Genomic DNA, 18,002 nt, shown 5'->3' with positions numbered 1-18,002 from the left:
CACTACGTTTGGGTCTTGTGAGGTCAGCAGATATGTGTGCCATCCCATGACTGCAGATCTATACATATAATCAATTTCAAGGAGGCCCATCCCTCCTTCAAAACGGGGAATATATAATCTTGGTATTTACTGTTTCTTATAAATCATTTGGTGAGCATGAAGCACCCTTCTTGTTTTCCTATCTAATCTATCCTACACATTTTGGGGCCAGTCAATCACTCCAAAACTAAGTTAGGACAGGAAGAGCAAATTGGTTTATAGCTTGGATTTTGTTCCTGGATGTCAGTGCTGTTTTCAGAATTAATTTAAGTCTTCTGATGTATTCCTTACTAAGTTTTATTCACATTTGTTTGTGTTTTATTGCTGATCTTTCATCAGTTCCCAAATATTTATACACACCTTCTTGCTCAAGTTCTTTTATATCACATTCTTGTCCCAAACGGATGTTTTCCTGGCGTTGCAGTTTTCCTGCTTTAAAGGTTGCTTTTGCACATTTATCAAGGCCAAATGACATTCTTATATCATCTGAAAAAGTTTTGACAACTTGCAGTTGTGTTTTCAGTTCCTCATCTGATGAGCTGTACAGTTTTAAACCATTGACAAAGACAAGGTGCGAAGTCTTTACACTTTGTTGTTTTCTAAGAGCCAGATTATAGCCATGACCTAAGCTGTTAAGTAAACAGCTTAATGGATTAAGGTCAAGACAGAATAGTAATGGTGACAGAGAGTCAGCCTGGAATATCCCCCTTTGAATTTTTATCCCTGGGATAATAATCTGTCCTTTATCATGGCTTAATTGCCAAGTGGTCTGCCACTGTTTCAGGGTCACTGTAATGTAGTCAATCAGCATGAGGTGTATCTTATACATCTTTAAGCACTATTTTATCCATGAATGAGAGATACTATCGAATGCTTTTTTGTAGTCAATCCATGCCATACTTAGATTCTTCCCCTTTTTGCAGTTCTCCACTATGACTTTATTTAGCAACAAATGATCCTTTGTTGCATATGACTTTCTTTTATTGCCCTTTTGTTCTACTACCATAATTGTCTTCTAAATGACTGTAAACTCTGTCAGCATCAATTCCCCTGTATAGTTTATACGTCATCGGAAAGCAAGTTATTGGTCTATTATTTTTAGGGTAGCTTGCAGGTTCACTCTTAAGTAGGAGAATTGTTTTTCCTGTTAGCCAGGTTGGTGTCTGTTCTGGGTGTGCATATAAATAGTTCTTACTCATGGATAAATATTCGTGCAGATGTTAATACTTTTAACCAGAAGTTATGTACTACATCTGGGCCTGGGTTTTCCAGTTAGAGGCTTTTCGTAATTTTATTTCAATCTCTCTAGCTGTTACTTCATTCCATTTCATATCCTGTACCTTTAAACTTCTTCTTCTTCCATCCATTTAGCATCTTTGTTATGTTCCACAGGATCTTCATAGATACTTCTCCAAAATGTATCTATTTCTTCTTTTTTTGGTGATCTGTCAATTCTTTTTACCTTATTTCCCAGTTTGCTATAAAACCTTTTTGGGCCATCAATAAATTACTTATTTTGCACTTTTCTTTTATATTTATCTTCTTATCTTTTAAGTTTTTCTACCTGTGCTGAAATTTTTAGTTTCTTATTTGCTATAGTGCATGGTATATCCTGGTCTGTTCTAATATTGCACATTGCTTTTATCACGTCTATCTTTCTTAGTATTTTTGTTGATCTATTCCCTCTTCTAAAGTCTTCTAACAGTGATACTTCTTGTCTTGATTGCTTTATAATTTTCTCTAGTCGATATTTCCATGATGGTATTCGATTTCTCCCCTTCCTTTCCCTCACTACCCTGTGTTCTTGTGGTAGAACTTTATCAGTTATTAATTTAGCTACACAGTAATATATCTTGTTTACTTCTGTTATATCACATGGATCTCTATGAACAGTCCAAATTACTGTGTTCATTTTTAGCAAACTTCTGACTTTTGGGGTTTTATTGACCTTCTGCATTCTATTTCTTTCACTGATCTTAATATGTCTATCCATTTCTATTAAATCAAGCAACTCTTCTCTTAGTTCATTTTCTTGCAAACTGAGGGTACAATTTTTGTTTTCCATTTCCTGCAAGCATTCTATAGAACGTTCTATAGCATATAGTCGCTTTAAGAAATTACATTCTGTTTCCTGTCTTGGACTGTTATATTTTTAGCTTCAGTTAGTGTGGGAGCTTATTTGATAAAGAGATGTACTGATTATGTAAATCTTTTATAAAAAAAAAAGTGTTTATGGTAGGATAGTTTTCCATTTGGGCAAGGATGACAACAGGGCATTGCCACTCTGTTACACCTTATCTGTCACTTATTTCCTGTCAAGACTATTTTTTACTTCTAAGGGGCTTTTGACAAGATTTTAATATACTGTTTTTGGAAGTTACAGGGCATGCAGTGCTTGTGTTCATGCTGTGAAAACTTACCTGCCATTTATTTCTGTCCGACTAATTTTACCTCTAAGGAGTTTCTGGTAGGATTTTAGTATACATCTTATGCATTGCTGTATTTTGGGAACATTTTGTGAATGGGTAACTAAGTGTACTGCTTGAGTATACTTTTGACAACTTACCGTCTAACTGACTCTTCCCAGCAATCCTAGTAGCATCTAGTGTATCCTCCTCAGTTGCAGCATAAATACTTAGCCCACTGATGTTGTTTAACTTCTGCAGTTCCTAGAAAAAAACAACAACGTACCCAAGAGCTTTGGCTGACTATGCAGGTTCAGTCTGCACCTCAGCCAAAGGTAGGAGAACGTGCAGTGGCCATTTGTAGTTTCTCAGATAACTCACTGACCTCTCTGGCTTCCTTTCAGCCACCATGAACTGGGAGTCAGACACAGCTTTTTTGACTGTTTCAGTGTTCAAACCAGGCACAGGAAAAACATCTTTACGTTTCACCAAGGGGTGCTACTGGATGTGTCTGGCAGAAGAGACCTCTTGAATGGGCTTAGACTCCTCTTCTAGTCAGTCACAAAAGATATTGTTAAGAAAAGAAACAAAAAATTAAAAATAGTTCACCTAAAGACATGGTATCTATAAAGAAACATGATTTTCTTAATTTAGCTAAGACATTGTTATAGTCAGTCCTTGTATACAGCCTTCAGTACCTGTTAAGCAGGTGAGTTGAAATATCTCTGAGGAAGTTAGGTCAGTTAAGTCTGACATAGACAGAGATATGGATTCCTGTCCTAATGATTCTGACCTCCAGTACTCTGATACTGAGGGGGACCAACCTCTTTTTTCAAACTGCTGCCATGATAAATGAGGTGTTTTTTATGGGAAATAATAGATGTTCCCACTGTACTGAGCAGATTTTATAATATGTTATAAGTGGATTTGCCTCATTCTGTGCCTTTTCCTCCTCTTCTACTAGCCTTGGAGGAGCTACATCATGCTGCTTGTAATAACCTTGATGCACAGTCTTCAGTCCCCATAAAAGCAGAAAGGCTTTACAGTTTCTTAAATAACAAGCACTTATATGCCCTCTGTAGTTCTCGCCCTGCAGCAAACTCAACTTCTGTATTGGCAAATAGCAGGCTAGGTATCATCCAAGCCCTCCCCTGTAGATATTGAGGGGAAGGTTTTAACAAAGATTAGGTTTTTTAATTTTTTATTCTTCAACTTTGGCATATAGAGTTCTTGACTATCTGAACCATACATGGAGGTTTGTGTTTTTTTCATATAGACAGTTTGATCTAGCTGCTACTCTTTCCCTGAAGGTTCTACTTATCTCAATTTTATATTTTTTACATGTATCACTGTGGTGGTGGTGCTGCAGTAGCACTGTCGCCTCACAATAAGACATTTTTCTGTTCGATTCTCAGCTACAGCGTCTTCTGTGTGGAGACATGCTTGAATGGGTGTACCTTCATTGAAGGTTGTGCATCAGGGCCGGCAACTCGGCACATAAAAATCTACTGCCAATCATTAGCGGACCAAAGTTCCGCTGTGGTGACCCCTAACCGGGAAAAGCCGAAAGACACAACAACTAGTATCTAAACATACCTTAAAGATATGTATGATTGCATGGATAGCATGGCTATGGCCTCTGCTTCAACTGGTGTTGGAGGAGGTATGCCTGGGAACAAAATCATAAGTTTTTCATTGAAATAAGATCTGAATATTTGAATGTAGCTTTAGAGAAAAAGGCTTACTTGGCTCATCTGCTGCTCAGGGCCACAATCAATTTAATGAAACTATGAAATTAGTTTAATGAATTTCTGAGGACCCCCCCCTCCCCCATTCAAGTCCCTCATATCTCCTTTCAAATTTAAGAAGCAAACAGAGATGGCAAAAGGGGAACAACAACAAACAGGAGCCATTCCAATAAGGGAACACTCTTACAATTTTGAGATTGTTATGCTAGCATGCCTCCTTTCTCCCCCCTCTTCTCCTAATCTCTCAAAACATGTGCCAACAACTGGCTCTGTTAATAACCCTTTGGCAACAAATTGTGACAAACTCATAGGGGTTAAAGGAGGCTCAGTAGGGATACAGTTAGCACTAGATACACAACTTTCTTTCAGGGAACTTGCCCTCAGAATCTGATTTTTTTTACTTCAGATTCTTCAGCTTTGACCACCATGGAAGCCATAGACCCAGTGCCATTTATTCAATGGGCAAAGGCTGCTATTCCAGAATGCTTCTGGTACCAAAGAAAGAGCTTTCCTGAAGGCCAGGTTTAATTCTTCCGATTTCAGTATGGGGAGGTTCCAATATTCAGGATGCTGACTCTTCAGAGTCAGTTGCCTTTTATTCCCCAGGGAATATTCATGGTAACATGGGACCTAAAAGGTCTCTAAACTTCTGTATCTTTGTCACATGATCAGTTCTCTGTATTACCCTTTGGGTTATCTGCTGCTTCAAGTGATTTTAAAGTGTATAGCTACAGTCATTGCTTATATCAGACTGAATGGCACTTGTTATTTTTTTCTTCTTTATTTGGTGACTTACTTATTTTTGCATAGTTTTCTTTCAGATGTCGAGTCCTTATCATGCATTTCAACTCTTCTGACCAATCTGAGATTGCAGATAAACATTCCAGAATCCTCATTACACCAGATTGTCTTTCTGAACACTCCACAGCAGAGGGTTTTGATGCAGGAAAACGTGGAAGTTTATCTGGAAAGATTCCTAACTACTCATTTCAGTCTTAGCCAGAGATTTTTTCAGGATTCTGGGCTTCATGCCAACTACGATTCTTGTGATTCCTCTCACTAGGATGTACATGAGAAAGATTCTATGGTATTTGAAAATATATAGACCCAACAATTAAATCCTACAGAGTTCCAAATACCTACCTCCAGTTGTGTATTAATGGAACTGTACTGGTGGAGACTAGAAATACAGGCAATTATGTGCCTCTCCATTTTCTCCTAAACCTCCAAGTCAATCTGTAACTACAGATGCCTTAGAATTTCCTTGGGGGGGCAGTTCTTATCAGAGTAAAGGTGCAATGTCTGTGGGGTTCTTCAGGCAGGACAAAGCACATCATTTTTAAAGAGATATGGGTTGTGATCTTGCCTTTTAATCTCTTCATCATCTATGGTCTCCTGGACCTCTCCTGATGATTACAGACAACACCACAGGGATATGGTACATCGAATGCTAGGGGCACAAGGTTGCACCCTCTAAATAGGCTGGTTATGATTGTTTGGGAGTCGGCTCTTAAGCATTCTTTAACCCTCCATGCATATTACATTCAATTACAGCAAAGCATAGTGGCAGACAAATTGAGTTTTTTGTGAAACACATTTGAGATTGTTTAGTAAAGAGTCCACCTTTGCACCTAAGGTTAGATTTGATATACTAGATGTTTTGGTTGTATTAATGCTACATGCATGCAAATTAAATTTTAAGATACTATTTAATTACCACCAGCCACGTGGCCAAATTTATGAGAAAACGAACATATAAATCCACCCTTACATCCCACCTTGTCCTTTTTTGAAAAAGTTTATGAGCATAATATAAGAAAATTTGCCAAGGTGTTCAAGGATAACTAATGTAACAAAACAGAAACATTAATTAGGGCTGAATTAACAAAAAAATGTGCTTTGAGAATTGTGAAGCCCAATAAAGGGGATAGCGTGGTTTTAATGGACACTACTGATTATGTTTCAAGAATGTATAAATTACTTAACAGTGAAACTCAGTACAATAGGGAATCCAAAATGAAATATTTGGCTTTTATTATAAGACTAATCTTTTCTGAAAGATTTATTGGATCAAACTGTGATTGATTATACTTTGTATACGTATTTAATAGTAGAACATTCAGTGGTACCAGCCATTTTTGGGATACCAAAAATGCATAAAAACATCCACAATCCTCCTTTATGACCTACAGTATCCACACAGCAGCATCAAAAACCCATACCCTAGCAGTCAATATTGAAGGGACACTGAAACACTTTTTAAAAATGTTTTATTTTATCCTCAGGGATTCATAGGATTTTTTAGAACATGTAAATAATGAGTTTTTGAGTTTTATCAGGATGACTGGTTATTAGTTACTATCACTGTCATAGATTTATTCTCATGTATACCCCCACTACATAGGCATAGAATGGTTTTGACAGGCCTGCTTACAGTGCAAAATTTTAAAGAACACGGAGGTCAATATATTAGCAGACTTTATGGAAATAGTGTTGGAAAATAATTTTCTATATTTTGAGGGTGAATACTACAGGCAAAGGACAGGTGTAGCAATGGGGGCAGCTTGTGCCCCCTTATATACGAATGGAACAGCAGCAACTTTTTAGCTCTCACTATATGAGTGAAGTGGTTACCTATGTACATTTTCTGGATGACATTTGTATGATCTGGAAGGGTGATGAAACTAAACTCTGTGATTTTGCATCATTTTTAAATTCCATTACTGATTTCTTAAGGTTTACCTATACATATTCATTGAGTAGTGTTAATTATCTAGATGTGACACTATACAATGATTTTGAAACTCCCAAGTTTAAAATCAAGGTTATATAGGAAACGTAATTTCCTACACTACTCTAAAAATCATCCTCCTTTTCAAAAAAGAGTTTAGTAAAAGGCCAAATGCTGAGAATTTTGTGAATTGTATCTGATGACACATCTTTTTGATGGAAATCAATAAGCTGGTACATGTGTTTCTTAACAGAGGTTACCCTTCAATTTTACTTAAAGAAATTAAAAATGAAGTTGTATTGAAAAGACAAAGTAGTTGTCATCCTGTTTTGGGTAGAAGAATTAATAAGAAGGTGACTAGAAATATCAATGAAAATAAAAATTATTATGAAAATACTATGGTTGTTAAGTCTGGTAGTGCCACTAATGCTAGCAAAATATAGTTACAAGCAATTGAAAGTAAAGTTTGTAACTAGTAATGCCAATATCACTGCAGAATTAGGATTAGCTCCTTATTTCACATTTAAGAGAAGTATGAACTTAAAAGAGAAACTAGAAAAAGGAAACACTTCTGGGGAAAAACAACAGTGATAAGAAAAATAAGGGTCATGCTGAAATGTGGATCATGCTGTCAATGTAAATATATATTCATGGGGCAAGTCTTAAAATTAAGAATTCCACAAGAATTTGGCTGAATAAGACTTGTGATTGTAACACTACTGGTTTGATATCTATAGTTTTTCGTGAATATTGCCACTCATTCTATACTGGCAAAACAGAAAGGACATTTAAAAAACATATATATGAACATGGTTATGACATCAAAATCCAGCAATAAAGTAATGCCTTGTACAAACACAAACAAATATGTACAAACAATGAAAAGTTTCTATTTTTTATACTGGAACAGGTTTTACCAAACCCAAGGGGGATTGGGAAGATACATTAGAGTACCGCAAGCTTCAGTGACAGCAAAGATTAAATGCTAGCACCTTACCTGGATTAAATGATATGTTGTATATAAATAGCGTGCTAGAATTAAGAGCAGCTAAGTTATAATATTTGAAATGTGAATGGTTTTATAACATAACACTTTTTTCATATATATTTTGTGAGATATATTCATTTGTTATTGCACTTTAATTCTTGCTTGTGTTTTGACTGCTCAGTTTGTTAATTATTTGTGCAAGCTAATTGCTATTTAAATGTATCATGGGGAATGTTTGTTGTTCTAATGAAGTCCTGGTTGTTATTAGGGATGAAAGCACTCAGTGTTCTGTGTACATTAAACTTTTTAACCACACTGAGTTTGTGGTTTTATTCCACCCTCCTTTGCTACTTTATTGGATGAGATTATGAGCACTTTGGGCATGGACCACTGTATTTCTTTGGCTTTTGCTTTTTGGTTTTATTTTGAGGTTGTCTCCTGTTTTGTTTGTTTATCATACAATAAGACACATATGCAGCTCAGATGGAATAAATTTTAAGACAACAGCAATGCTTATACACAAGTACCATTTTATCGAGTATATAACAGATACTGCCTTGGATAACTAGTTGGTGGATTTATTAAAGCAACAGTACAATACAGTAAGACTTCATATCATCCTAAAAATTTCTTAAAGACTTTCTCAATTCCTCCATTTCAGCTGCTACAGATGAAGATGATAGCAAAACAGAATTTACTTCTGCTCATTTGCACACAATTTTAAATCATTTTAAGAACATAAAGTCTTTCTTTTTTAAAATGATTCTAAAACATTTTAGATGTTTTGAAAAGTTACACATTTACAGATACAGACAAAACTTTATGTACAGTAGATGTAGGCTCCCCGTATACCTTTAGTCCTGAAGATACAGGAGATGACTATATTAGGTTTTTCTGTGCAGATACTCAGATAGAGGCAACAGCAAGATTAACACCATCTGTATGTTGTTGGAGTTACTTCTACACAATATTTTTGTTTGTTTCTAACAACAAATACCACCAGCAAATAAAAGGTATAGCACTAGGGGTCTCGGTTGCCGCAGCCTTTTCCAATTTGTTATGACTCTGTGAAAGATGGATGTTCTGTATCAGGATTCATTGCTTAAATATGCTTCATTTTGCGAACAATATATAGATGATTTATTTTTGTATGGACTGAGGAAACTGATATGCTTAACATTTTACTGACAAGTTGAACAGGAGTACCTATCTTTTTTTACTTTTTACTGTGGACTCCATTGGTTTACATTTCAATTTTTTAGATGTTGATGTATCTATGAAAAAGGAAAAGAAATGCTTTCCTTGGAAAATCTATAGGAAGATAACACCTGAACAATCTACCAAACTGCTAGGAGTGACTATCGACAACAACCTCTCCTATGATATTCACATTAACAACACCATACAAGCAGTGAACAGAAAAATTGGTTCCTTATACAGAATCAAACCTTTCCTTACTCCTCAAGCCAGAACCACCATTGCCCACTCTCACTTAATCTCTACACTTCTCTATGCTTCATCTATTTATACTAATTTAAAAAGAACTAACCTCCAAAAAATTTCTCATGCCTATAACAATATCGCCAGGTTTGCTACCAGCAACCCATACAAAACACACCATTGTCTTAATCTTAAGCAACTAAACTGGTTTGAATTACCTAACTTACTAACATTTTCTCAACTCATCATTGCTCATAAAATCTTTTATCAACCTAAAAATACTCCGATTCTCACTAACCTTATCACCCCAGACACAAATCTAACTTCACTTCGTTCCTCTGCTAGATTACGTGTCTGTACTATGAAGTCTAATAACTTGACAGGCGATAGCATTTTCTCAAATACTGTTGGGAAACAATGGAACCTCCTACCAACAGACTTAACTCAAATACCATCCCTTTCTCTCTTTAAACTAAGACTCAAACTTCACCTAAAATCTCACTGGATATGCCCCTGTACAAACCCTGACTAACTGCCTCCTCCTTCACATCTATCTTGCTACTCCCTAGGGTCCACTTTGACCCTTTACCACACTAATGTAGTTTACTGATTCTCATTTCCTTGCTCTAGGACTTCTCCTCTCTTCTACCTACTTCCTCTTCAACGTTCCTATTTCACTCCTGTTTACAAAGGTCTGCATAGAATTTTAATATTTTATTTTTTTTCCCTCCATACTATGTTTTTCAATGTTTAAAATTGCTAATGTATTTTCCAATATTAATCTTTATTTTGTATAAATGTTTTTCTGGAGCTTTTCTCCTCGGGCCTCTACTGAAAATGGACATGTATCCAGTTAGACTAGCCCGGTCAACAAATGTAAAATAAAATAAATAAATAAATAAATAAGTGTCATTAGTGTAACAACTATTTACACTAAAGAATCAGCCATCCCCATTCTAGGAAACATGATATTGTTAGAGGTCAGCTCATTACAGCTTACAGTCTTACTTCAGATGATACATTTTTTGGTGAAAGGTGATTTATTTATGCAAGTATTTCTTTACAGAAGTTATCCACATGGTACACTGTATAGAATTGTATCTGGCATAACTTCTGAAAGACATAGCAGGTTTCGCCTAATTTTAACAAATGGATTATCTAGAAACATTAACTAACTTAAGAGTTCCAAATGAAGTTTTTCAGTTCCATTAACAAGACATCAAGATAATTATACGAGGTAACAATAACATTATGGGATGAGAACCAAAGTCTGTGTAAAGACAAAGAATAATCTTAAACTGCTGTTAGAACACAATTGTCCTAACAGTTTTGGCAGACCAACTAACAAAAAGGCACACATACTCACAGTAAATGTAAAGCATGTAGATATGTGTAAGAAGGTCTTATTTTGAATTTACCTCATTATAATATGACTCTTGGTGCAAAAGATAGATATGATTGTAATTCCACATTTTGTTAAGTGTTTGTGTTATGACTATTTCTTTGCTGGGAAAACAAATAGGAAACCTTCAAGACATGTTAATTAATTCTGTCTAACAATTAAAATGGGCAAAGATACAAATCCTTTGTCAAAACATTAAAATGTTTGTACAAATTAAAAGAAGACATATTTTTATTCTGGCAAAATATGTCAGTAAAAGGAGAGATCATCTCAATAACAAGCTAGAAGTGCCAACATTACGGTGGAAAATGCATATTACAGCAGTTAAAAAGCCAGGACTCGAGACTATAAACATAAATTATTTAAAATCATTGCCACCATACCATTATATTGGCCACATGATTGATTCTAAGAGATTCTTTTTAAATGTTTTTATTGTATATTTAAATCACTTGTTTTAGTCACATGACTTTTTTGAATTATTTAAATAGGTGCTAGTTTGTAAGCATTCTAGTGGAACAAAAGTGCTAGACTGGTGTGAATAAAAGTTTCACCTGCTTTTTGTATCAGCTTTTTGTTTGTTTATTTTTAATGCTATCACTTAACCAACAGTTACCCATATCATCATTTATCATCCAAATGCCTGTCCATCATTAAAAAACCTAGTTAAACCCTATCATGCCTCACACACACTCCACACATCCAACAAATTACTTCTAAAAACCCACAAATCTAGTAACTGTATTGGTGACTCTCTATTTGCCAATCACATTGCTAAAATCTGGAACTCAATCCCACAAAACATACTCACAACCCCCACCAACATCAAATTTAAACAACTACTCACAGAACACCTCTTCAGTAACTGGCTCTGCACCTGCATCACCCCTGGATAATCTCCTTCTTTCCACATTCACTTCCTACTCTACTATCACTTCCTGTATACCGTACATTCACATTTCCACATTCACTTCCTACTCTACTATCACTTCCTATATATTGTACATTCACATTTCCACATTCACTTCCTACTCTACTATCACTTCCTGTATACTGTACATTCACATTTCCACATTCACTTCCTACTCTACTATCACTTCCTGTATACTGTACACTCACATTCCACATTCATTTCCTACTCTACTATCACTTCCTATATACTGTACATTCACTTCCTACTCTACATTCACTTCCTATATACTGTACATTCACATAATTATGTTTAGCTGTTCTGTTCTTCCTGTCTTAGTTGCCATATGATGAAGGATTGTACCTAGTGTTCTGTAATATGTGTGTGTTATACTTGATAGCAATGTTTCACTTATACTACAAATATTGTAATATCTCTCGTTATTTTTTATAATGTGTGTGAAATGTTTGATATCTACCTTGTATAACTTATTTACTATTTACATAACTATCTTTGGAGCTATTCTCCCTGTGCCTTCACTGAAAATGGGCTACTAGCCCAGTTGGACTATCCCGGTAAACAAATGTAAAATAAATAAAAATGTTTTTACCAGTACAAGATGTTTGTTAACTTCATATTCCTCTAAAGACATTAACATACAAATCCACACAAACATATTCACACTGACAACCCTCTATCTCTTTGCTGAACTTATCTACACAGTGACTGCTTCCACAGCAGCCAATCTGTCACCATCGTCTTTTGACGGCATTCACTTTTTCCTACAATAGTTCAATTTTCATTGCTAGGGACTTCTCTGAATCACTAAGCAGCATAACTTGAGAGCTGCTGACATTTGCAGGGGACAGCACATGGCTAATTAGAATCAGCCACTCCAATGGATTGCAACATTAGCATGCAGCTCTTACAGCAAGATTGCTCTCCACACCAGTGCCTCCTCTAGTGGAAAACCTCAGAGGAAGGGTGGTCTAAGAATCAGAAAAGCTTACAGCAGGTAGGAAAATGGACATGTTAAGGTTTCACATTCATAATAATCATTTCTGAATCCCATCTTCAGTTTGTACTCTCTAAAGTTCACACCAGCACCAGTGCCTTTTTATGTATGTATGTATTTATTTTAATTATAAAGCATCAGTGGTCTTCCCAGAGATAAATGAGAAATTCAATCTGGTTAAATTAGTACAATTACTCCAAACTTGTTTTTTGTTTCACTGTACATTTTTCATGTATATGTATGTTCTTTTTTCACAGGTCTCTGGACTATTGTAATTCATCACATATAGGATGAATCATAGTTTTAAAGGTAAGGTTTGTATTTCTCATACCTCATTCTGACATTGACATAATCTCTTGATTAAAATTCAAGGGTAAGTTGTCTTTTCATGTATTTCTTTCTGTGGCACCCTACTATAAATGTGAACACGTACCATAAGATATCAAGAGACAGGTTGTATAATTTCTGTAGGGTTCCTCAGTTACACTGTTTAACTGATGAAATGGTAGGCATGGAAGGGAAAGGAACAGGGAATGAATTCAAACAGCAGCCCTAGTCTGTCCCTCCAGTAAGCTGGTGTAGTCTAGGAAATTATCTAGAACAATGAAGTATGGTTACATGGAAGCAGATCCACTATGGGGCCTGTAGAGCACCCACCTCCACCACACTTACCCACTTACTCTACCTGGCTGCTATTCTCTGCTTCAGCCTAAATGAAGCAGGAGGAGTAGCTAAGCTCCACTCCACACAAATCACTGCAACCCTCCTCCAAAGCAAGCTGGCATGATTAACCTCCTCATTCCTTCACTGACCCTTGTCAGCTCCAAGCAGACACCTAAGCTAATCAAACTTGGGTCATCTGCATCACAGTCAGACTGTTGTCCCTTTATGTCATCAGAGTTGGCTATACTTTCCTGATATTTAGAAACATAATTATTTGCTGAAATGATCACTTCAGAGATAAAATAAGAAAGGAAAACATTAAAAGATTCTTCTTCTTCCCTTTTCTAAAGGACCCAGGCATTGTAAAGGAATGTTCAACACACTGAAGACCATTCTTCACTGAAATGAAAGTAGGGCAGGCTGTAAAACAATCATAGGAAAGATACAACCACCTCCTGATACACAAGCTATGTACAGTCACGCCATATAGTAGGAAGTGCTGCACCTGTGCCACATATGTAGCTATCCTTATGTAATTTGGAAAGCACTGTCATGTTAACATTTACTCGACAGCACCTCACAGGACATAATGAGCATACATTTGCCTGCAAACTTTAGGTGCTATGAGGCAGAATGACATAATGACTTCTATATACCAGCATGCTACTTTGTGTGTGCTGATGAAAGGGAAATGTCTAATTCAGCAGAGGAAGTAGGTTAGCTAAAATAACTTTGGAGTAGCTGGGATTTGCTAGTGTCAGACTCTGGCTTACACTCCATACAGTAGTCAGGAAGGAACATTACAGTATGTTTCCGCTCAGTTCATTTACAATGAATAGCCGAGACATTTACACCATAATTTGCAGTGTGTGTGTGTGTGTGTGTGTATATACATATACATGAGGACCAGGTACTGAAAGAGTGCAGCTGATTAAGTGGTGTGATGGTATTGGTCTACAGGTACAGTGCAGTTCTGAGCAAACACAACCTATACAAGGAAGTTTAAGTCTTTTTATCTGATTTAGTCTTTCTTTATCTATCTACCTGGATTTATTTTACCCTTTTTGTGTGCCTTGAAGTTGACCATCATCAGCTCTGCTGCACAATTTTTAACTTGAATGTCCCCGGTACAATCCCCTAGACAGGGACTGCACTAATCATAAAGTCACAGGTGAATACTAGGCTAGCTGCCCCTGTGGGCCATTTTAAAGCCTAGTCAATTTCCCTTTCAAAGGTAAGAATCAAACCCTGTACCTTTTGTCTGTGAGATAAACACATTAACCATTATACCAACACAGAAGAACCGGAGCACAGCAACCAGCAGCATCTCAAGTTGTCCTCTATGGCAGGGAATATTTTTGTATGCCCTAAATGGGTAGGGCTGCTAACATTATTTGCATCACTGTATGTAATACTAGCTAGCTCTGGTCTTCCCTTCAATGCTTATATACAACAGCAATTTGCCACATTTATAACACCACCCCCATCACCATGGAAGTATCATATTTCATTCAGGAAACATGCCCCTTCCTCTTGGAATGGGTCATCTGGCAAAGCCAGTCCATCTCAATCTCTCTACCCGGGACATCTTCTGCACCTAACTCATTAGTATGGGTCAGTATAGAACAGTGATGCCAAACCTATGACACGCGTATCAAAGGTGACACTCCATGACGTTCTGGGTGACACACCAGCATTCACCAAAACCCGAGTTACCAAAGAAACTGACTGAACAAAAATACAAGAAATATGTGATCCTGCACTTATCTATTAAAACTCAACAAAAAAAAAAAGTCATAAATTGGTGTTAATCACATCAAATGCAACGTGTTCCATATTTTTTTTAGTTTAATTCAAAATTACTATTAAAAGTAGGGTAATTTTTTGGTGCACTGTTTTAAGCCCAATTATCAGTGCACATATAGTTTGCTCTGTTGTAAGTCGCTGATTTTTCTTTTACTTTTATAATACATAGCAGCACACATGATTGGACCAAGTTTTTTTTAAATAAATGAATATGTAAAAATTGTTTCTTTTTTGTGTGTGTGTGTGTGTGTGTGTGGGTGGGGGGTGGGGGGGTGACACACCAGCAGAATCAAGATAGGCATTTTCCGAAATTTTTGACACGCTGAACCCAAAAGGTTCGCCATCACTGGTATAGACATAGTCATAGCTCCATGCCTCTGTGCCACAGAACTGGAACAATTTGCTTGTTTTCAAATAAAATCCATTAGATATAAATGCCATTTTTAGAGATAATGAAACGGCATTATACTTAACCTTACTAAATGTATATACATATAGTATGAACCTGGAATTCTCTCTCATATCAAAATATATTATTTTTTTGTTTTACCCATGTGACAGCTTTGCCATTGTGCTGTGGCAGTACATTTAACTCTGTAGTGTGTATCACTCATTAATCCACTTACAGTTTCTGCTTGAAGTTCCACTATTTGGATCAGCATCACCATGCTTTCCGGTGCAAATATCTGCTCTGCATCGCAGACAGGAATGTGCTGTTGCAGCTTACCTTAAAAGCCACATGTCACTCATATATGGTCACGATTTTGCCACATGCCACACGTATATGGCCACAACTTTCATGTTGACTGGTCAGTGCATAGGTTACCCAATCAAAAAATCATTGCACTGCAGCCAGTCAGATTTTATACATCAGCCCTAGCACAGCAAAGTTCACTCTTCTGCATGACAGAAAACCTGCAGAGCACTGGTAATTTTGTTACAAAGTCTAGTTCTATGACAGATAACAGTAAAGACTAATGAAGCATTGTGTTACTGGTCACTTTGCTGCTCATATTCCTAAAGTTTATTTTAATATGCTACAGAGCTGTCTGCTGTCAGTAGTAACTTGTTTAAGTAGTGATATTTACTTGAAGTAAAATCAAAGCAGCATATTTCCTGTGGGCCCTACAAATAGGAATTAAAAAGTAGACCTTAATGTTGTATTTTGTTGTGAATGCATGGCCCTTTCCACTCATTACCTACAATATATTAATATTCTGATTAAGATGCTGAAGTGGCTGGAGGTTTAGTTAGGAAATGAACTTTGTGAAAGAACTTTATTTCTGTTGAGGCCTCTTTCACAATAAGATATCATTTGTGTTCTGCTTAATTTCTTGGGATGGCCTTACATCTCTCTTCACATGAACTCTTACTTCTGCTACCTTCTCTAACACAGAGTTCAAGTGTTTGCATTTCTAGAATGTTAATACTACCAATATGTAATAGTACAACAATCAAGAAGATCACCTTAAAAGTATACTGACAATCACCATAATTCTGATAATGAAGACACCAAGTAAGCACTGTAAACCATATTTTTTTCCAGAGACCACCATGGAACACAGGTCTGCTTAACTGCACCTGTCATCTTGATCAGAGCGGGAGCATGCTCAAATGGCACCCAAGGCAAGGTAATGGAACAGCTGCCCCCCGCATCCATTTCAGTGTCCCATTACTTGGCTCTCTTCCTCCAATTACCATAAGCACTGTTCAAAACTGTTAGTGTGCAAATTATTTACTTTTGAAACATTTACAGAGATAAGGATTTAATTTAAAACGTTTAATTTATTTACCTTTGGTGACAAGGTTAGTCCCTTAGCCTAGTAGCCTTTTAATTAATTAAATGAATTAAAGCTAATGAACTGCCTTCTTGTGATTCTTTCAAATTTACAAGTTTTAGAGTATGATGAAAATAAATAAAGTCAAGAAGTATCCAGGCATAGAATAAAGTATGTGAAACCTTGCAGACCTGATACAATTTAAACAGTAAATAAGAAAACACATCAAAATGAAAAGGCATCACTTTGCAGAATATACAGCTAACTGTATGCATAATACGTTATGTTGTAAAAGGGTATTTAAAATTCTGCCCTGGGCCGGTTCATTTTGTGGAACCATTCAGTTTGTTTAAATGTTATGCACTGAGTTCAATTACTTTCTATACCACATATCAGTGCCCCCCCAAAACACACACGCACACACACACACACACACACACACACACACACACACACACACACACACACACACACATGGAACCATTGTCCTACTAATTATTTGTGTTACTTTCAAAACTATTCTGGCACTGATCCAGAGCAGATCTTCTGTAGAGGTTACCAAACTGTACACGGCAAGTTGATGATGCAAGTTTCTATGAATTACAAATTGTTAAAAAAATATACTTTAACATTGTGAAATTTAACTGATTAAGGTTCATGATTAAAATATACTCCAAAAATAGTTCTGCAGAGAGGCAAGCTCCTGCCTCCAAAATCCCCACTCTTGAAATATAATAATTCTGAAGTCACATTATCTTGGGGGTAAGGGAATAATAATTTTTAAAAAAGTACTCCTTTTATCCCTCAAGTTGCACTACCTTGTATTTTCTATATTTAAACAGCTGCATATCAAAAACAAACAGGCTCAGTAATATAACACTTCAAAATATTCTCTACAATATCAAACACAAAAAATTTCATCAACTAGTTGTTAAGTTTTTATAATAAAGACCTTAATGTACATCATGGCACAAGCTCAGACTAGCATCCCTTCTTCAGAATGAGCAAGCCGTAGCTTCTATGTTGTATTCTAAAGAGATTCAAGAATAATTAGGCCTTGGCAAGTAAGAATTCTAC

The sequence above is a fragment of the Protopterus annectens genome, chromosome 10.part0 (assembly GCF_019279795.1).
Source record: "Protopterus annectens isolate FY-2018-M chromosome 10.part0, PAN1.0, whole genome shotgun sequence".
NCBI classification, from domain to species: Eukaryota; Metazoa; Chordata; order Ceratodontiformes; family Protopteridae; genus Protopterus; species Protopterus annectens.
Note: the sequence above shows the minus strand (reverse complement) of the source record.